Consider the following 23,296-nt stretch of genomic DNA (forward strand, 5'->3'; position numbering starts at 1 on the left):
GAGTTGTGTGAGATATTGCATTTGAGAATTTGGGGATCGGGTTGAGGTTCATGATCAAAATCAAATTGCACATCATCAAAATTAGCACAAACCTCATCACAATGAGCATAAGAGGGGAAGGGGTCAACATGCATATTTGGATCATCACAAGGCACATTAGAAGTATCAAGAGAATTCATGCAAAAATTAAAAGAATCTTGACATTGAGAATCAAAACAAGAAACATGACTTTCTCTATCATAAGAATCTCTAGCAAGCCATGTGAAGAAATTCCAAGCATCATGCATAGACAAATGACGAAATCTTCCATTGTGCATGTCTTCAACCATACCCCTAGTATACTCATTCATGCCCCAATAAGCTATACCACAAGCATCACTAAGAGAACACCCATGGAAACTAAGGAAACCATCTAATCAATCAAAGTATGCATAAAAGGGTTCATCATCAAATTGAGGAAAAGATAAGCATGCCATTTTTATACAAAGAACAAAGAAAAGAAAACAAAAATCAAATAATATACAAGAACCTAGATAATCTAATCAACACAAACTAATAAACGCCTTAGTCCTCGGCAACGGCGCCAAAATTTGATAGGGCTTTAGATAGTGTCGTTGGTCTACTAACCCTAATCAAATTAGAAATTTATAATCCTAAACTACCCTAATACGAGTATAGGGGTAAGTAAAGGGTCGAACCCAAAAGGACTAAGTGTATCAATTTGTGCTAATTAGACTACTAGGAAAGCTTGTGAGATAGAGAGAGGTTCAACTAAACACTACTAAGAGCATATAACTAAAACTAGGGAAAGTGGAATCCAATTACATCAATGCATTCAACAGCATCAAACAATTAGATGAAAATGACCTCGATTAGGAACAATTAACACATTTAACTCACTCTCGCACAATTAAGCATGTTAATTATCCTACTAAACTAATTCACTCTCGTGCAACTAGCCCAGCAAAGGTATGGAAGAATTTAGGGCTCTCAACCAACTCACTCTCGCGCAATTGATTGATAACACAATTAAGAACATAGAATCAATTAGCTAGAAAGATTCTAATACATAAAAGCATCATCCATACACAATAATCAAGAAACAATTCCATACTAATCACAATCAATCATTCAATTTATTAACATAACCTTCATCCATTTCCCTAGAACAAAACCTAAGCTAACATAAAGAACAAAAACATGGATAAACAAGGTAAAATAATAATAAAAGCAAGAATGAAACAACTAAACTAATTAATATACTCAAATAAACAAATAAATAAGCAAAAACAATAATAAATGAAAGCAATAAAGGTGAGAGAAAGTTAGGAAGACTCATTGAATAAATGAGAAGAAAAATCCACCAAAAATGCTTCTTCAACCTCTCAAAACTCCATGAAAAATCGTAGCTTTCACTCTCTAAACTACTCCTAAACTAGAGAGAGAAACTCCTAATCTAACCCTAAGAGAGAGAAAATAAAGGAACTAAAACTACTCTAATCTAATCTAGGGTAGAATAAAATGTTAAGTGTTGAAAGTTGAAAGTTAAGAGAAAATAACCCCAATGGGGGTATTTATATACAAGCTAGGATAAAATAAAAGAAAAGAGAAAATAAAATAGAATATAAACTAAACTAAAACAATTAAAATAACTAAACTAAAAACCAAAAAAAATAAAACTAAAAATAAAATAAAATAAAAAGAAAATAAAAAGGAAAAATGCAAAACCCAAAATCCCCAAAATTATATCAGACCCGATTTCACCATCAAATTTTGCTGCTCTGTTTCGCTCTGAGATTGGTGGTGGTTGCGGGGTTGCGTGAGGTGGATGAAGGTTGGAGCAGGGGAGGTTGCGAAGGGGGTTGGTGTTGCTTGGTTTGGTTGTTGCGGGGTGGAGGTTGGTGCTGGTGTGTGTGATGTGGGTTAAAATGGTGGCAGAGGTGGTGGTTGCAGGTGGTTTGCGTGGGTGATAAGGGGATTGTGATTGGTGGTATTGATGTGTTGTTGTTGCGGTGGTGGAATTGAAAGGGGGGTTGGTGCTGGTAGGTGGCTGGTGTAGTGGCTGCAGTGGTGTTGTTGTTGCGGTGGTGGAATTGAAAGGGGGGTTGGTGCTGGTAGGTGGCTGGTGTAGTGGCTGCGGTGGTGTTGTTGTTGCGTGAAGTGCAATTGAGGGAACAGCAGGGTGTTGGAGTTGATGGTGAATGCAGGGGAAGCAGGGTGGAGCTGTGTGTGTTGTTGTTGTGTGTGGTTGCTGTTGGTGATGTTGGGGAAGGCAGGGAGCAGGGGAAGTTGGTTTGTGGAGCAGGGGAAGTGAGGTTTGGTGTGTGGGTGTGATTGTGGTGGAAGGTGTGGTGAAGGATAAGGAAATGGGGTGGTGTAGGTTAGGCTGGCAGAAGGTGAGCAATTGAGCAGCTTGAAGCAGCTTTGCAATTTAGCGAGGGAGTTTGACTTTGCTCGTTAGAACATTTGGCTTTGGACTTTCGAACATGACTTTGATTATAACCAAGTCTCGACCCGAACGTTCCTACAAACAAAACCAAACATGAGGGGAAATCGAGACAAAGACTAAAATAAAATAAAATAAAATAAGATAAATAAAGTAAAATAAAATAAGATAAATAAAATAAAATAAAATAAAATGCTAAAACTAAGGAAATAATAAAATAAAATGAAATAAAATAAAATAAAATAAAATAAAACAAACTAGAAGCTAAAATAAAATAAATAAAACGAGAGAAGCGGGAAGTTATTAACTAACACTACAAAAATAAACTAAAAACTGATAAAAAAGAAAAAATACTCAGAATAAAGATAAAAGACGAGAATAATAAAATAATAGGAATAAAGGATAAAAAAGGGTGAAATTATTGGAAAATAAGCCGGAATACGACTCAATAAACACCCTAAAAGTGACATAAAAGTCACTTATCAGCCCCGTAACCTCAAAATTCCTCAAAAAGCGTGGATTATAGCATTCAATTTTGGAATTTTTTGACCTTTTTTCGCCCAGAATAAAAAATTGCCGAGATGCTTACCATGGTTCCTAATACCCTTCGGGAGTCCAATTGAGTGGGTGGAATCATCCAATATGCCTTTAAACAGCAAATTTACCCGTTCCAAACTTGCACCGATATCGTGACCTCAAGCCTACCACGGACATTTATGGCAACATATAAGGGTCATATATGGTTCCAAACGTCATTATATGACCCTAAGATGTATCCCCTAGAGTCTCAAAACTTTTCACCACCGGGCCCCGTAACCTTAAAATTCCTCAAAAAGCGTGGATTATAGCCTTCACTTTTGGAATTTTTTGACCTTTTTTCGCCCGGATATAAAAATTGCCAAGATGTTTACCATGGTTCCTAATACCCTCCGGGAGTCCAATTGAGTGGGCGGAACTATCCAATATGCCTTTAAACGGTCAATTTACCCGTTCCACACTTGAACCAATATCGTGACCTCAATCCTACCACGGACTTTTATGGAAACATATAAGGGTCATATATGGTTCCAAACGTCATTATATGACCCTTAGATGTATCCCCTAGGGTCTCAAGACTTTTCGCCACCGGGCCCCGTAACCTCAAATTCCACAAAAAGCGTGGATTATAGCCATCAAATTTGGAATTTTTTCGCCCGGAAATAAAAATTATCGAGATGTTTACAAAGGTTCCTTATACCCTCCGGGAGTTCAATTGAGTGGGTGGAACCATCCATTATGCCTTTAAACAGTCAATTTACCTGTTCCAAACTTGCACCGATATCGTGACCTCAAGCCTACCACGGACTTTTATGGCAACATATAATTGTCATATATGGTTCCAAACGTCATTATATGACCCTAAGACGTATCCCCTAGGGTCTCAAGAATTTTCGCCACTCGGCCCCGTAACCTCAAAATTCCTCAAAAAGCGTGGATTATAGCCTTCAATTTTGGAATTTTTTGACATTTTTTCGCCCGGAAATAAAAATTGTCGAGATGTTTACCATGGTTCCTAATACTCTCCGAGAGTCCAGTAGAGTGGGTGGAACCATCCAATATGCTTTTAACCAGTCTATTTACCCGTTCCAAACTTGCACCGATATCGTGACCTCAAGCCTATCACGGACATTTACGGCAACATATAAGGGTCATATATTGTACCAAACGTCATTATATGACCCTAAGATGTATCCCCTAGGGTCTTAAGACTTTTCGCCACCGGGCCCCGTAACCTCAAAATTCCTCAAAAAGCGTGGATTATAGCCTTCAATTTTGGAATTTTTTTACCTCTTTTCGCCCGGAAAAAAAAATTGCCGAGATGTTTACCATGGTTCCTAATACCCTCCGAGAGTCCAATTGAGTGGGTGGAACCATCCAATATGCATTTAAACAGTCAATTTACCCGTTCCAAACTTGCACCGATATCATGATCTCAAGCCTACCACGGACATTTATGGCAACATATATGAGTCATATATGGTTCCAAACTTCATTGTATGACCCTAAAATGTATCCCCTAGGGTCTCAAGACTTTTCGCCACCAGACCCCGTAACCTCAAAATTACTCAAAAAGCGTGGATTATAGCCTTCAATTTTGGAATTTTTTCGCCCGGAAATCAAAATTGCCGAGATATTGACAATGGTTCCCAATACTCTCTGGGAGTCCAATTGAGTGGGTGGAACCATCCAATATGCCTTTAAACGATCAATTTACCCGTTCCAAACTTGCACCGATATCGTAACCTAAAGCATACCGCAGACTTTTATGGAAACATATAAGGGTCATATATGGTTCCAAACGTCATTATATGACCCTTAGATGTATCCCCTAGGGTCTCAAGATTTTTCGCCACCGGGCCCCGTAACCTCAAAATTCCTCAAAAAGCGTGGATTATAAACTTCAATTTTGGAATTTTTTTGCCCGGAAATAAAATTGCCGAGATGTTTACCATAGTTCCTAATACCCTCCGGGAGTCCAATTGAGTGGGTGGAACCATCCAATATGCCTTTAAACAGTCAATTTACTCGTTCAAAACTTGCACCGATATCGTGACCTCAAGCCTACCACGGACATTTATGGAAATATATAAGGGTCATATATGGTTCCAAACATTATTATATGACCATAAGATGTATCCCCTTGGCTCTCAAGACTCTTCGCCACCGGTCTCCGTAACCTCAAACTTCCTCAAAAAGCGTGGATTATAGCCTTCAATTTTGGAATTTTTTGACCTTTTTTCGCCGGGAAATAAAATTGTCGAAATGTTTACCATGGTTCCTAATACCCTCCGGGAGTTCAATTGAGTGGGTGGAACCATCCAATATGCCTTTATACAGTCAATTTACCCGTTCAAAACTTGCACCGATATCGTGACCTCAAGCCTACCACGTACATTTATGGCAACATATATGGGTCATATATGGTTCCAAACGTCATTATATAACCCTAAGATGTATCCCCTAAGGTCTCAAGACTTTTCGCCACCGGGCTCCATAACCTCAAAATTCCTCAAAAAGCGAGTATTATAGCCTTCAATTTTGGAATTTTTTAACCTTTTTTCGCCCGGAAATAAAAATTAGCGAGATGTTTATCATGGTTCCTAATACCTTCCGGGAGTCCAATTGAGTGGGTGGAACCATCCAATATGCCTTTAAACGATCAATTTACCCGTTCTAAACTTGCACCGATATCGTGACCACAAACCTACCACGGACATTTGTGGCAACATATAAGGGTCATATATGGTTCAAAACGTCATTATATGACCCTAAGATGAATCCCTTAGGGTATCAAGACTTTTCGCCACAGGGCCCCGTAACCTCAACATTTCTCAAAAAGCGTAGATTATAGCTTTTAATTTTGGAACTTTTTCGCCTGGAAATAAAAATTGCCGAGATGTTTACCATGGTTCCTTATACCCTCTGGGAGTCCAATTGAGTGGGTGGAACCATCTAATATGCCTTTAAATAGTCAATTTCCCCGTTCCAAACTTGCACTGATATCGTGACCTCAAGCCTTCCACGGAGATTTATGGCAACGTATAAGGGTCATATATGGTTCCAAATGTCATTATATGACCTAAGATGTATCCCCTAGGGTCCTAAGACTTTTCGCCACCGGACCCCGTAACCTCAAAATTACTCAAAAAGCGTGGAATATAGTCTTCAATTTTAGAATTTTTTCGCCCTGAAATAAAAATTGCCGAGATGTTTACCATGTTTCCTAATACCCTCCGGGATTCCAATTGAGTGGGTGGAACCATCCAATATGCCTTTAAACAGTCAATTTAACTGTTCCATACTTGCACCAATATCGTGACCTCAAGCCTACCACGGACATTTATGGCAACATATAAGGGTCATATATGGTTCCAAACGTCATTATATGACCCTAAGATGTATCCCCTAGAGTCTCAAGACTTTTCGCCACCAGGCCCCGTAACCTCAAAATTCCTCAAAAAGCGTGGATTATAGACCTTCAATTTTGGAATTTTTTGACTTTTTTCGCCCGAAAATAAAAACTGTCGAGATGTTTACCATGGTTCCGAATACCCTCCGGGAGTCCAATTGAGTTGGTGGAACCATCCAATATGCCTTTAAACAGTCAATTTACCCGTTCCAAACTTGCACCGATATCGTGACTTCAAGCCTACCACGGACATTTATGGAAACATATAAGGGTCATATATGGTTCCAAATGTCATTATATTACCTTAAGATTTTTCCCCTAGGGTTTCAAGACTTTTCGCCACCAGGCCCCGTAACCTCAAAATTCCTCAAAATGCGTGGATTATAGCCTTCAATTTTGGAATTTTTTCGCCCTGAAATAAAAATAGCCGAGATGTTTACCACGGTTCCTAATACCCTCCGGGAGTCACATTGAGTTGGTGGAACCATCTAATATGCCTTTAAACATTCAATTTTCCCGTTCCAAACTTGTACCGATATCGTGACCTCAAGCCTACCACGGACATTTATGGCAATATATAAGGGTCATATATGGTTCTATACATCATTATATGACCCTAAGATGTATCCCCTAGGATCTCAAGACTTTTCTCCACCGGGTCAGTAATCTCAAAATTCCTCAAAAAGCGTGGATTATATCCTTCAATTTTGGAATTTTTTGACCTTTTTTCGCCCGGAAATAAAAATTGCCGAGATGTTTACCATGGTTCCTAATACCCTCCGGGAGTCCAATTGAGTTGGTTGAACCATCCAATATGCCTTTAAACAGTGAATTTACCCGTTCCAAACTTGCACCGATATCGTGACCTCAAGCCTACCACGGACATTTATGGCAACATATAAGGGTCATATATGGTTCCAAACGTCATTATATGACCTTTAGATTTATCCCCTAGGGTCTCAAGACTTTTGGCCACCGGGCCCCGAAACCTCAAAATTACTCAAAAAGCGTGGATTATAGCCGTCAATTTTGGAATTGTTTGACCTTTTTTTGCCCAGAAATAAAAATTCCCGAGATGTTTACCATGGTTCCTAATACCCTCCGGGAGTCCAATTGAGTGGGTGGAACCATCGAATATGCCTTTAAACAGTCAATTACCCGTTCCAAACATGCACCGATATCGTGACCTCAAGCCTACCACGGACATTTATGGCAACATATAAGGGTCATATATGGTTCCAAATGTCATTATATGTCCCTAAGATGTATCCCCTAGGGTCTCAAGACTTTTCGCCACCGGGCCCCGTAACGTCAAAATTCCTCAAAAAGCGTGGATTATAGCCTTCAATTTTGGAATTTTTTGACTTTTTTTCGCCCGGAAATAAAAATTGCCGAGATGTTTACCATGGTTCCTAATACTCTCCGGGAGTCCAATTGAGTGGGTTGAACAATCCAATATGCCTTTAAACAGTCAATTTACGCGCTTCAAACTTGCTCCGATATCGTGACCTCAAGCCTACCACGGACATTTATGGCAACATATAAGGGTCATATATGGTTCCAAACATCATTATATGACCCTAGGATGTATCCCCTAGGGTCTCAAGAGTTTTCGCCACCGGGTTAGTAATCTCAAAATTCCTCAAAAAGCGTGGATCATAGCCTTCAATTTTGGAATTTTTTGACCTTTTTTCGCCCGGAAATAAAAATTTCCGAGATGTTTACCATGGTTCCTAATACCCTCCGGGAGTCCAATTGAGTGGGTTGAACCATCCAATATGCCTTTTAACATTCAACTTACGCGCTTCAAACTTGCTCCGATATCGTGACCTCAAGCCTACCACGGACATTTATGGCAACATATAAGGGTCATATATGGTTCCAAACGTCATTATATGACCCTAAGATGTATCCCTAGGGTCTCAAGACTTTTCGCCACCGGTCCCCGTGATTTCAAAATTCCTCAAAAAGCGTGGACTATAGACTTCAATTTTGGAATTTTTTGACCTTTTTTCGCACGGAAATAAAAATTGCCGAGATGTTTACCATGGTTCCTAATACCCTCCGGGAGTCCAATTTATAGGGTCCTCGGGAATTGTGCCCCTAATTAGGTCACAAAACCCTAATCAGTGGTGGGTTGCGCCGCATTGCGGCTTTCTCAGGATTTAGGCATGAAGGCCGCCATTTCTTAAATATGTGGGATGACACGTGTCAAACAGGGATAGGTCCACTTTGGACCACCCTGGGGCTGACAGGTGTCACCCTATGGTTGGTCCACATGGCTGGGTAAAATTACCCTACACATTTGCACCTCACAGATGTGACGTAGCACGCCACGTGGCATCTGTGACACACGTCACACTCTGGTTGTTGGTAATTTTACCGCCCAAAATTTACTATTCACCATCTAGGTAAATTACAGGATTACCCCTGAATTTACCCTCCTTATATAGCCGTTTACCCTCATTATTTTGTACGTTCACAAAAATTTTCAAGAGAGGACTTTGAGAAAACCTTGAGAGAGAACAAAAGTCACCCGTCTGAGTCAAGCGTAAGTTTAAGAAAACTCATCCTCCTCAACACAGGCGGACCCGTCTACCTTCTGATATCACATCTAAAGGTACCGTCTCTAACTCTCTCGGCTCTTTTTCATTTTACACCGCTTGTACATATTTCTTGCAATAAATGGATTCATCACAAACACACACGGCACAACCTAGGTTAGAGTCCAGCCGGTCACCAGGGACGGCTGAGTCTAGGACTGGTAGTGCCATCTCAGGGTGTTGGGACCACCCTTATGCTTGGATTCCGACCATTTGCGCGTCTGTGCAGGACACAATGGCTCGCATTATGCGGACGACACAAGACCCAAATTATAGGAGCGAAGGCTCAGGCGGCAAACGCCTGAGGGAGAGACGTCCTGCTCAGAATACCAGACGGATCCAGAGAGATCCCCTCCACGTGGCCCCCCAACTCCTCCAGACCCGTTTTTAGACGAGTGCGACCAAGGCGGTGATGAGGCCGCCTCAGCTTCTGCCTCCCAAGATGGGGAGGAGACGGGGAGCGGGTTCACCGTCTTCTCTTCTGAAAGTAGTGACAATCTTCCTCCGCTTGAGGATAGCGAGTAAGAAGAGAGGAAGAAGTGGAAGGAGAAGGATGATCCTTACAAAATCCACGTCTCCAACAATGATAGGGACCTCATGGAGAAGGGCCTTGATAATTTTCATAAGATGCACCAGTTAGGAGACGGGTATAAAATCAGGGTGCCTCCTGCAGACGACACCATTTCTAGGGAAGACGATGAATGAAACCCCAACGACTATTTCGGCTGTTACGAGGAAACGTTCGAAGCTGGACTTCGCTTCCCCCTTCACCTGGCGGTGAAGGCAATTTTGAGAGGCTACAGCCTCGGAGTCTGGCAACTTACCCCCAATTCTTGGGCAAACATTCTGGGGTATGTTGCCGCCTGTGAATTCCAAGGAATTCACCCCGGCTGGGAAGCTTTTGCTAAGATGCATTATGAGCTCCATCCAGGCGGGAGAACTATGAGCTCCGCCAATACAATAAGAAGCCCGATCTACTGGGCCGGAAATGCTGTCTTCCCCAAATCCCGGATGAGGACTTTGATAAAATAATTGAGGTTGACTTCTTCGGCCTCACAGATGCAACACTTTTAACCGGGGAGACAATAAAAGTCCCCAAGAACTGGATCCCTAAAAGTGCCTGGCTTAGGGATGAGTGCTTCCTTGCTGCTTGCGGGCTAGGGCACATGTTCACCAGACGTATGCGCCTGAATCAATATCCGCATGTAGTACTTTTGTATCGGAATCGTTTTTGATGATTTGCTAATCAATTCCTTTTTGTTTTTTGCAGAGGAAGATTTAAACATGTTGCCAGACGAGAAGACCCCAGACAGTCCTCAGCACAAATCCGCCAAGACTTGGCGGAAGCACAGGCGGCCAAACTCAGGGCCAAGGTATAAACGCCTGACTCTTTCTATAACTTGCTTCAAAGTTTGCCTTCTCCAACTGCTAACATTAACTTGTTTATTTTCTCAGGGAGCAGAGGCGGACAAAACTTTTGAGAAGAAGCTCAGACGGGCAAGGGAGGAGACCACCGCGTCCACCCTTAGCAAGACCTCCAAGAAGGCCGCCTCCACCGCAACTCCCAACGCCCCAGTCGGGAAGACACATATGCGGATAGGGGGGAGAAAGGAGAGGGTGAGTGGCGCTCTCGGCCTCGACCTCGCCAACCCCCTATCTGTAACCGGGGGGTTCACCGCGCCTACCAGCGGCTCTCGCCTGGCCGGCTCTGCAGGTAAGAACCCTTTTGAATCCCCGCCTGAGCTTGGGTGGCCGTTGCGAGTGAAATCACACTCCCAGCGGACGTCATCCTCAGACGGTCGGAACCATATTGGTGCTGCCTTAATTTCCCACTCTGACGTTGATTATGGTGCAGATCAATCACCTCGCTGGCCAGACGTCCAGAAGCATGCCAAGGCCATGCTAGAGGCGGTGAGCAAACGGGTTAAGGATGCTATCCTGGGGATTGAGACGTTCAACCTTGAACGGATCTTGTCCCTCCTGGCTGAGGTAAGACAGGCTCAGGCGGACCTGGAGAAACTTGAGGGTATGTCGAAAGAGAACACCGATCTAAAGGCCAAGGTCGCAAGGCTTGAGAAGGAGGCGGCCAAAGCTTAGGAGAACTTCCGAGCGACTTTGCAGGCGGATCGAAACCGCCTGGTTGCTGAGATGGCCGCCGACAGCGAAGCCATGATGACGATCGCCTGGGCTGCCTTGTATCCAAACAAGGATTACGGCGTCTGGGCTCTGGCTCACAAGTATGCCGAGGAGGTGGTGTACTTGAGAGAGAAGGGCGAGCCGGAGCCTGAGTCCTTCGCCGTCTGGGCCAATACTGAGCATCTTGAGCATGAGCTCCCTAAGACTGGTCATGCGCAAGAGGTTCCCTCAGACAATGAGAATGAAGGGGAGAAGCACCAGGAGGGGCCGTCTGCGGGGTCATAATTTCTGCGGCTGTGTGCCAATTCCTTTTTTTTTTAATATATTTTTCTTCTGCGGCAGTATGCCATCAAACTTGCTTTTCCGGCCTGCATGCCGAGTATATCTGTATCTTTACCGGCCGAGGGACCGTGTTATCAAACAATTTCTCTTTCCCGGACGGGGTCCGGATAACAATTGATCCACCAAAGCCGCTTGGCTGGGTGGACATTTAATGAATGCTTCGACTGAGTCGATTTTGATTACTTTGCGCTTGTGTTTGCACTTCAATTTTTGTATTTTCAATTTTTGGATTTTTGCCTAACTTATCAAAAGCATGCGGCGATCTCTGCCTAACTTATCATGCGACTGTCCTTGCCCCTGGACGGCTGTGTGGTTGGTTTCAAGTGAAGTTGGTTGATTGACTTGGGAACGTCTGATGCTGGAAAGAGCATGATACGTTTGTAAGTCAATCAATCACAGTAGTGATTGCCCCAAACCAAGTACACAGCCGTACATTAACAGGCGTTCAAGTCACTAACCAGACGGTGTTGACCGTCTAGGTAGAGATTGCATAGCCATTGCACAACTCTTTTGCCCCAAACGAGAATGTATGCAATTTAAAAACGAAAAAATGCTAAGTAAGAACTTCAGCCGATCTCCGATTGATGTCAATGGACATCCGGGTTCCGAAACTTGGTCGTTCCTTAGACTGTTCAGTTCAGACGGCTTGGATGGGCTGATTCAGCCGTCCAATTCTGGGCGCCTGCATTGGTACGTAGACTAAGCAGGTTGACTTCTCTCTGCGACGATTGCACCCGGAGGGGTGTCACCGGACGCCTTTGTCCATGTTGGGACAGACGAATTTATGAAAGAAGCAGCCATCCGGCCATTGGCCTCTTGTCTAGGTTGAGACCGGCAATATAGCCACTAAGCGGTTTTGTGCTTAGCTTAATTATCTGGCCATTGGCCTCTCGTCAGACAGACGTTGATTTAATTTCCAAGTATCAAACTTAGAGAAGTAAATAAGTGATCCGTCTGAGCCATGCTTCAGACGGCGTACAAAACTTAAAAAGATAAACAAAATTGAAAACAAAAAGCAATTTCTCATTAATTTACTTCTTGTTTACAAACATTACAAATCTCAGAAGTAGTATTTTTTCAAATTATCTACGTTCCAAGTTCTAGGCAAGCGTCTACCATCTGGAGTTTCCAGGCGGTAGGTGCCGTCTCTTACTTCTTCATAAATTCGGTAGGGACCTTCCCAATTTGGAGTTAGCTTTCCAAGCTCATTGGCCCTACCGGTTGCCTCTATTTTCCGTAACACTAAGTCGTCAACTTTCAAAGGACGCTTGTGTACTCTCTTATTGTAGGCTCTTGTCATTCTCAGACGTCAAATCTCATGACGCAAGGCGGCATTGCCCCTGTGTTCTGGGAGTGAGTCCAATACCAGGCGCATTGCCTCCCAGTTTGCCTTTTCATCATAAAGCATGACTCTGAGAGTTGGCTCATAGTGTTCAATAGGCAAGACGGCTTCAGCACCGTAAACCATGAGAAATGGAGTTTCATCAGTTGCCCCCTTTGTTGTTGTCCAGATGGCCTATAGGACATGGATTAATTCTTCTGCCCATAAGCCACCGGCTCTTTCAATCTTCTTCTTAATGTCGTCTGAGATTAGTTTGTTGAAGGCTTCAACTTGGCCGTTTGCTTGGGGTCGGCCGACTAATGCAAAATAACTTGAGATCCCTTGATCTCCCAACCAAGTTTTTAGCTGAGGCGTCTCAAACTGAGGGCCATTATCAAACACCATAGACATAGGAACCCCATACCGGGTGATCACGTTCTTCCAGATGAAAGAGATAACGTCTGATGTCTTGATATTCTTTACCGCCTCAGCGTCTACCCACTTGGTAAAGTAATCCACAGCCACTAAGATGTAACGCTTTCCGCCTGGAGCAGGCGTGTAAGGACCTAAGATGTCCATGCCCCATTTTGCAAACGGGATTGGGCTGTGGATGGCCGTCAGATCAGTAGCCGGACGGTGAATAAGTTTGCCAAATTTTTGGCACTTGTCACATTTCCTCACCAACTCCTTGGCGTCTGCCTCTAGAGTGGGCCAAAAATAATGTCGTCTGGCTCTGACGGCTAGGGATCTGCAACGTATGTGGGAGGCGCAGAATCCCGAGTGCAAGTCTTCAAGAACTTATTTCCCCTTTTCAAGGGTTACACACTTCAAAAGAGGCTTAAGAAACCCCGCCTTGAAGAGTTCTCCATTTCTCAACTCGAAGCTTGCGGCTCGCTTTTTCAGGACCGCTGCCTCGTGTGGCGAATCAGGAAGCGTACTGTCTGAGAGGTATGCTCGGATGCCATCCATCCAGGTAAAGCTTCGGTCCAGGATTCCAATGGGATCTTCATAGATGCTTCTTTTTTCAAGAACTTCCCAAAAGACTGACCGAGGCGTATCATGGCAGGCAGAGGATGCTAGTTTTGACAACGCATCCGCCTGGTTGTTATCAGACCTGGGTACTTGATTCAAATGAAACTCCTCAAGTTACCCAGCCTCCTCTTTGACTGCCAGAAGATATTTGATCATAGCCGGGTGAGTTGCCTCAAATTTTCACTCATACTGGCTAACGACCAACTGTGAATCAGAATAGGCGTCAATTTTGTTGCACCTGCCGCCTTACACATGCGGATTCCGGCTAGCAGGGCTTCATGTTCCGCCTCATTTTTGGAGGCTTGAAACTTGAACCGTAGTACATACTCATATCTGTCCCCCCTTAGGAGACTCATAAATTACGCCTGCACCACAGCCGTTCGTTGTAAAGCTCCCGTCTACATACACTTTCCAAACCTGACCAAGATTATCCGGAGCCACCAGACGGGTCATTTCAACATTGAAGTCGGCAAACACCTGACCTTTCACTGCCTTCCTTGGTTCGTAAGTGATTTCAAGACTTTGCATTTCAATAGCCCATTTCAACATTCTGCCGGCTAACTCCAAGGTAGACATTGGTCGTTTGAGTGGCTGGTCGGTGTAAATCACAACCGGATGAGCCAGAAAGTAAGGCTTCAATTTTCTGAATGCCATGTACAAAGCAAGGCCAAATTTTTCAACCATGGGGTACCGGAGTTCAGCATTTTTGGGGACTTGGCTAATGAAGTAAACCGGGAGCTGAACGCCGTCTCGCTCAACAAGGAGAACGGCACTGAGAGCATGATCTGAGACGGCTAAATACAAGTACAACGTCTCCCTAGGCAAAGGACTGACCAGCCTAGGCAGAGAATGCAAGTGCTCTTTCAGCTTCTAGAATGCCGTCTCAGCATCGTCTCCCCATTCAAACTTGGTCTTCTTCCTAATTGCTTGGAAGAAGTAAAGGCATTTGTCGCCTGAACGTCTTAGGAACCTCCCCAACGCAGCCAGGCGACCAGTGTGTCTCTGAACTTCCTTGACAGAGCGGGGTGACTTCATGTCAATTACCGCCTGTATCTTTTCAGGGTTAGCCTCTATCCCCCTTTTATTAATCAGGAATCCGAGAAACTTCCCAGACTCAACACCAAAGACGCATTTCTTGGGGTTTAACATGACCCTATGCCGCCTGAGGGTGGTGAACGTTTCTCGGAGATCAGCCAGATGATCCGTCTGTTGCTTGGATTAGACTATCATATCGTCAATGTACGCCTCCACATTCCTCCCAATTTGATTAATGAAGACCGTATTAATCATCCGTTGGAAAGTGGCAGGCGCATTCTTGAAGCCAAACGGCATCACAGTGTAGTAGAATAACCCCAAATTAGTGACGAAGGCCGTCTTTTCTAGATCTTTCTTCCAGAGGGGTATTTGATGGAAGCCGGAGTAGGCATCCATAAAGCTCATCAAGGCGTGACCGGCTGTAGAGTCGACCAAACTGTCGATGTTTGGAAGCGGGTAAATGTCCTTTGGACACGCCTTGTTGAGGTCTATGTAATCAACACACATGCGCCAGGTCCCATTCGGTTTCTTAACAAGGACCATATTGGCCACCCTGTTTGGGAAATTACAAGGCCGAATGAACCTGGCGTCTAGCAACTTTTTGACTTCGGCAGCTGCCGCCTGACTTCTTTCCTCGCCGTGGTTTCTCTTCTTTTGCCGGATGGGCTTCTTTTTAAGATCCACGGCGAGTTTGTGGACAGCAAGATCCGGGCTGATGCCTGGCGTCTCTTCCACTTCAAAGGCAAAGATGTCTTTAAATTCTTTCAGCAGAAGGTGCAAGCTTGCACCCAGAGTAGCAAAATCAACCGTCCCAACCTTTACAGTACGCTTTGGATGACAGTCGTCCAGAGCGAGATCAATGTTTTCACCAGCCGGTTGGGGACGGAGCTCGTCTGACCATTCCCCGGTCAGTGATTGATATTTTTTCTCTTTCTTCACCTCCACCAGCAAAGGCGCTTTTCTTTTCTTACCAACGGCTGGTGGGGCAGGATTGGCATCCTTGACATTGTCAAGGTCTATTGGTTCCTGCTGTTGGCCGTCTGCGGCCATAGTGTCTTTAACGGCTGAGAGGTAGCACTCCCGAGCCGTCTTCTGATCCCCGTTCAGGGAACCAACAGAGCCATCATTCCGCTCATACTTGATGAGCATGAGAGACAGGATGATCACCGCCTTGGCTTCGTTGAGGGTTGGCCTACCAAGGATGATGTTGTAGGCGATCAACTCCTCAACGACCAAGAACCTGACGACAATATGTCGTCCCTGGCCTTTCTCTCCCAGCCAAATGGGCAAGTCAATCCTTCCGGCTGGGTAGACCATCCCACCCCCAAAACCAACCAAGGGGTGGGTGACCGGATGCATGCTGCTGATATTGTATTTCAGCTTTTGTAAGCACCGGAGGCTGATAATGTCCGACGAGCTGCCGGTATCAATAAGGATCCGTCCAACCAGCTGGTTGGCGACCTTACATTCCATGACGACCGGGTCGTCATGCGGACGGCGGACGCTGCCCCGATCCTTCTCAGTTATGAGGATGTCTGGGAAGGTGGAACTGGCAGACGCCTGCTCATCATCATCATCCTTGTCCATCTTCCGAAGATGGCTCTTGGTGCCCCAGATGGTAGGGCTACCACATGAAAATCCGCCTGCTATAGTGTAGACCGGATCCTTGTCGGTATCCGAGCTACTAGTAGGCTGATGGGTAGTCTTGGGGGACTGACCCTTATTCTTCTTATTTGCCCTAGCTGGGGAATTTGAAATGTAGGACTTCAGAAGCCGTTTGTTAGCCAGACGGTCCAACGCCTGCTGTAGACTGAAGTAGTCGTTGGTGTCATGGCCAACTTCCTCATGGAACTGGCAAAATTTATTTTTTGTTCCGTGACTGGACGGAACTCTTCATTGGATTTGGCTTCTGAATGGACAGCCGGTCCTTTACCTCCATGAGGATGGAGTTGCACTCTTTGTTAAACTCGTAATTGGGGACGTACGGTTTAAACTCTGTCTTTTTCTTCTGGGACGACTTGTCAAAATCACTAACCGCCCACACTTATTTTCTCTTTTTGATCTCTTCTTTCTTGTTGGCCGGCTGAACAGAGCGGCTTTCTTTTTGTTTGTCAGACTTCTTGGAGTCTGACTGGCAACTAGGCGTGTAGAGGTCGGTAGCCTGAATATAGCTCTCCGCCTCCCTCAGGGCCGCCTGTAGCGTAAATGCCCCCTTTCTGACAAGGTCGAACTTAAAAGCCGACCCGTCTCTCAGACCCTTGAAAAAGTCCGTAAAAGCTACCTGGTTAGACAGTCCCTGGATCTGGATTCTGACCAGGTTGAACCGCCTGACATATGAGCGTAGCCCTTCCTTCTCACCCTGTTTAACGGTGCTCAAATCAAGGCTCGTTTTCTTAGCAGGGATGTTCATTGAGAAGTTGGTGGCAAACAAGAAGGCTAGCTTCTTGAACCAGTCAATTGAACCGGCTGGCAAGTTGCCAAACCATTGCTGGGCAATGCCCTTCAATGTAGCTGGGAAACATCGACACCAGGTGGCATCGTCCCAACCCTGTAAGCACATGAGGTTGGTTTATGCCATCAGGTGGTCTTCTGGGTTGGTGGTACCATCATAGGTGCCCACCAACACATTCTTAACCTTGGACGGCTGAGCCGCCTCGGTTATATTCTTGGCAAACGCAGAAGGTTGTTCACCAAGCTTGAGCAGCCGGAGCTGCCAGTCCAAAGGCTGGACGGTGTTGTATGCCGCCTGACCTCCAAAAGGAGGAGGCTGCATGAACTGTAGGCCATATTGCCCATACTGCGCCTGAGGTGCATATGGGACGGACCAAATCATCAGTTGAGGTTCGGTATTGACGGTTTTTCCGCCTGTCCGACTCTCAAGTAAGGATTGTGAGTTCCTTACAGAAGTTTCTTTGAAGTTGTCTGGAAAGCCCGAAGTTTAGGCTGACTCAAACAACTGCTGGTTTCTCCTCCGCTCATTGATGTGTCGAACATCGGAGGCTGGTTTCTTGCTGGCCCCCGGCTTTCGTGCTTAGGCTAACTCTGAGGACAAGTAGGCAGTAGAATTTTCGACCAGTCAAGTCTGAAGGCCATTCTCTCCTTTTCCATTTCTTTGTCTTTGGGGTGGGAGTTAGCCGCCTGTCCTTGACGGCCTTCTTCTTCCCAGGAGTGGGAGTCTATTTAGCTGGCGCACTCTTGCTAGAGCCTGCCTTGTTTTTGTTGATCATGGCCTTGATTTCACCCTTGAAAGAGTTCATGGTTTTCATGAGCTCATCCCGGGTGACTAGGACTTGACCTCTAGCCTTCTGGGTTTCCCCTTCTGGCCTTCCAGAGGGCCGCCTGCTTGGGCCCGCCTGGTCAAGGTTGCGCTCCAATTGATCTTTGGAACGCTTGTACTTGGACATGAAGGACCCATCCATTGTGGTATAGATTTCCACATCATCATCATCTTCGTCATCAGCTTCATCCTCAGTGACGACCTTAGACGGAAGCCGATGGAACAATTGAGGGATTCCAGAACCTCCCGGCTGAGACGCTGGTGAAGGGTTTTCTTGGTTCTCTGGTTGTATAACCGGTTGTAAGTTTGTAGGATCAGGAAGGGGTACAGACTCTCCAACCATCTTTGAGGTACTCTCCCCACAGACGGCGCCAAATGTTTTGGTGTTTTTTTCCCTTGGGAGAGTTACAACTCGAAGACTAGTCCGGTGCGGCCTGTACCTGCAAAACAAACGGAGACACCGGTTGGTGGGTGCTCCGCCTCCGACGATCAAGTTAGTAACTTCAAAGGAGAGAAAAAGGTGCGGAAATTTAGGTGCGGATCTGCTCGGATTCCATGCTTAGATGTCTCTATCAAACAGAAAGTTTGTAATAAATGGTAAAACGTGACCTCCAAAAGAGGGGAATCTCCCTATTTATAAGGTCCTCGGGAATTGTGCCCCTGATTAGGTCACAGAACCCTAATCAGTGGTGGGCTGCGCGGCATTGCGGCTTTCTCGAGATTTGGGCCTGAAGGGCGCCATTTCCCAAATATCTGAGATGACATGTGTCAAGCAGGGATAGGTCCACTTTGGACCACCTTAGGGCTGACACGTGTCAAACTCTGGTTAGCCCACATGGCTGGGTAAAATTACCCTAAACACCTACCACAGACATTTATGGAAACATATAAGGGTCATATTTGGGTCCAAACGTCATTATATGACCCTAAGATGTATCCTCGAAATTCCATAAAAAGCGTGGATTAGCCTTCAATTTTGAAATTTTTTCGCCCGAAAATAAAAATTGCCGAGATATTTACCATGGTTCCTAATACCCTCCGGGAGTCCAATTGAGTGGGTGGAACCATCCAATATGCCTTTAAACAGTCAATTTACTCGTTCCAAACTTATACCGATATCGTGACCTCAAGCTTACCACGGACATTTATGGCAACATATAAGGGTCATATATGGTTCCAAATGTCATAATATGACCCTAAGATGTATCCCCTAGGGTTTCTAGACTTTTTGCCACCAGGCCCCGTAACCTCAAAATTCCTCAAAAAGCGTGGATTATAGACTTCAATTTTAGTGTTTTTTCGCTCGAAAATAAAAATTGTCGAGATGTTTACCATGGTTCCTAATACCCTCCGGGAGTCCAATTGAGTGGGTGGAACCATCCAATATGCCTTTAAACAGTCAATTTACCCGTTCCAAACTTGCACCGATATCGTGACCTCAAGCCTACCACGGACATTTATGGCAACATATAAAGGTCATATATAGTTCCAAACGTCATTATATGATCCTAAGATGTATCCCCTAGGGTCTCAAGACTATTCGCCACTAGGCCCCGTAACCTCAAAATACCTCAAAAGCGAGGATTATAGCCTTCAATTTTGGAATTTTTTCGCCCGGTAAAAAAATTGTCGAGATGTTTACCATGGTTCCTAATACCCTCCGGGAGTCCAATTGAGTGGGTGGAACCATCCAATGTGCCTTTAAAAAGTCAATTTACCCGTTTCAAACTTGCACCGATATCGTGACCTCAAGCCTACCACAGACATTTATGGCAACATATAAGTATCATTCATGATTCCAAACGTCATTATATGACCCTAAGATGTATCCCCTAGAGTCTCAAGACTTTTCGCCACCGGGCCCCGGAACCTCAAAATTCCCCAAAAAGCATTGATTACAGCCTTCAATTTTGGAATTTCTAGACCTTTTTTCGCTCGGAAATAAAAAATGCTGAGGTGTTTACCATGGTTCCTAATACCCTCCGGGAGTCCAATTGAGTGGGTGGAACCATCCAATATACTTTTAAACAGTCAATTTACCCGTTCCAAACTTGTACCGATATCGTGACCTCAAGCTTACCACGGAAATTTATGGCAACATATAAGGGTCATATATGGTACCAAATGTCATTATATGACCCTATGATGTATCCCCTAGGGTCTCAAGACTTTTCGCCACAGGGCCCCGTAACCTCAAAATTCCTCAAAAAGTGTGGATTATAACCTTCAATTTTGGAATTTTTTTACCTTTTTGCGCCCTGAAATAAAAATTGCTGAGATGTTTACCATGGTTTCTAATACCTTCCGGGAGTGCAAATGAGTGGGTGGAACCATCCAATATGCCTTTAACAGTCAATTTACCCGTTCTAAACTTGCACCGATATCATGACCTCAGGCCTACCACGGATATTTATGGCAACATATAAGGGTCATATATGGTTCCAAACGTCATTATATGACCCTAAGATGTATACTCTAGGGTCTCAAGACTTTTCGCCACTGGGCCCCGTAATCTCAAAATTCCTCAAAAAGCGTGGATTATATAGCCTTCAATTTTCGAATTTTTTGACCGTTTTTCGCCCGGAAAAAAAAATTGCCGAGTTGTTTACCATGGTTCCTAATACCCTCTAGGAGTCCAATTGAGTGGGTGGAACCATCCAATATGCCTTTAAACAGTCAATTTACCCGTTCCAAACTTGCACCAATATCGAGACCTCAAGCCTACCACGGACATTTATGGCAACATATAAGGGTCATATATGGTTCCAAACGTCATTATATGACCCTAAGATGTATCCCCTAGGGTCTCAAGACATTTCGCCACAGGACCCCGTAACCTCAAAATTCCTCAAAAGCGTTGAATATAGCCTTCAATTTTAGAATTTTTTGACCTTTTTTCGCCGGGAAATAAAAATTTTCGAGTTGTTTACAATGGTTCCTAATACCCTCCGGCAGTCCAATTGAGTGGGTGGAGCCATGCAATATGCCTTTAAACAGTCAATTCACCCGTTCCAAACTTGCACCGATATCGGGACCTCAAGCCTACCACGGACATTTATGGCAACATGTAAGGGTCATATATGGTTCCAAACGTCATTATATGACCCTTAGATGTATCCCCTAGAGTCTCAAGACTTTTCGCCACCGGGCCCCTAAACCTCAAAATTCCTCAAAAAGCGTGGATTATAGCCTTCAATTTTGGAATTTTTTGACCTTTTTTCGCCCGGAAATAAAAATTGCCGAGTTGTTTACCATGGTTCCTAATATCCTCCGGGAGTCCAATTGAATGGGTGGAACTATCTGATATGCCTTTAAATAGTCAATTTACCCGCTCCTAACTTGCACCGATATCGAGACCTCAAGCCTACCACGGACATTTATGGCAACATATAAGGGTCATATATGGTTCGAAACGTCATTTTATGACCCTAAGATGTATCCCCTAGGGTCTCAAGACATTTCGCCACCGGGCCCCGAAACCTAAAAATTCCTCAAAAAACGTGGATTATAGCCTTCAATTTTGGAATTTTTTTACCTTTTTGCGCCCTGAAATAAAAATTGCTGAGATGTTTACCATGGTTCCTAATACCTTCCGGGAGTGCAAATGAGTGGGAGGAACCATCCAATATGCCTTTAACAGTCAATTTACCCGTTCTAAACTTGCACCGATATCATGACCTCAGGCCTACCACGGATATTTATGGCAACATATAAGGGTCATATATGGTTCCAAACGTCATTATATGACCCTAAGATGTATCCTCTAGGGTCTCAAGACTTTTCGCCAGGGGGCCCCGTAATCTCAAAATTCTTCAAAAAGCGTGGATTATATAGCCTTGAATTTTTGAATTTTTTGACCGTTTTTCGCCCGGAAAAAAAAATTGCCGAGTTGTTTACCATGGTTCCTAATACCCTCTAGGAGTCCAATTGAGTGGGTGGAACCATCCAATATGCCTTTAAACAGTCAATTTACACGTTCACAACTTGCACCAATATCGAGACCTCAAGCCTACCACGGACATTTATGGCAACATATAAGGGTCATATATGGTTCCAAACGTGATTATATGACCCTAAGATGTATCCCCTAGGGTCTCAAGACATTTCGCCACAGGGCCCCGTAACCTCAAAATTCCTCAAAAGCGTTGAATATAGCCTTCAATTTTAGAATTTTTTGACCTTTTTTCGCCGGGAAATAAAAATTTTCGAGTTGTTTACAATGGTTCCTAATACCCTCCGGTAGTCCAATTGAGTGGGTGGAGCCATGCAATATGCCTTTAAACAGTCAATTCACCCGTTCCAAACTTGCACCGATATCGTGACCTCAAGTCTACCACGGACATTTATGGCAACATGTAAGGGTCACATATGGTTCCAAACGTCATTATATGACCCTAAGATGTATCCTCTAGGGTCTCAAGACTTTTCGCCAGGGGGCCCCGTAATCTCAAAATTCTTCAAAAAGCGTGGATTATATAGCCTTGAATTTTTGAATTTTTTGACCGTTTTTCGCCCGGAAAAAAAAATTGCCGAGTTGTTTACCATGGTTCCTAATACCCTCTAGGAGTCCAATTGAGTGGGTGGAACCATCCAATATGCCTTTAAACAGTCAATTTACACGTTCACAACTTGCACCGATATCGAGACCTCAAGCCTAACACGGACATTTATGGCAACATATAAGGGTCATATATGGTTCCAAACGTGATTATATGACCCTAAGATGTATCCCCTAGGGTATCAAGACATTTCGCTACAGGGCCCCGTAACCTCAAAATTCCTCAAAAGCGTTGAATATAGCCTTCAATTTTAGAATTTTTTGACCTTTTTTCGCCGGGAAAAAAAAATTTCCGAGTTGTTTACAATGGTTCCTAATACCCTCCGGCAGTTCAATTGAGTGGGTGGAGCCATCCAATATGCCTTTAAACAGTCAATTCACCCGTTCCAAACTTGCACCGATATCGTAACCTCAAGCCTACCATGGACATTTATGGAAGCATGTAAGGGTCATATATGGTTCCAAACGTCATTATATGACCCTAAGATGTATCCCCTAGAGTCTCAAGACTTTTCGCCACCGGGCCCCGTAACCTCAAAATTCCTCAAAAAGCGTGGATTATAGCCTTCAATTTTGGAATTTTTTGACCTTTTTTCG

This window comes from Chenopodium album, chromosome 21 (assembly GCF_948465745.1).
Source record: "Chenopodium album chromosome 21, dcCheAlbu1.1, whole genome shotgun sequence".
Classification (NCBI taxonomy): Eukaryota; Viridiplantae; Streptophyta; class Magnoliopsida; order Caryophyllales; family Amaranthaceae; genus Chenopodium; species Chenopodium album.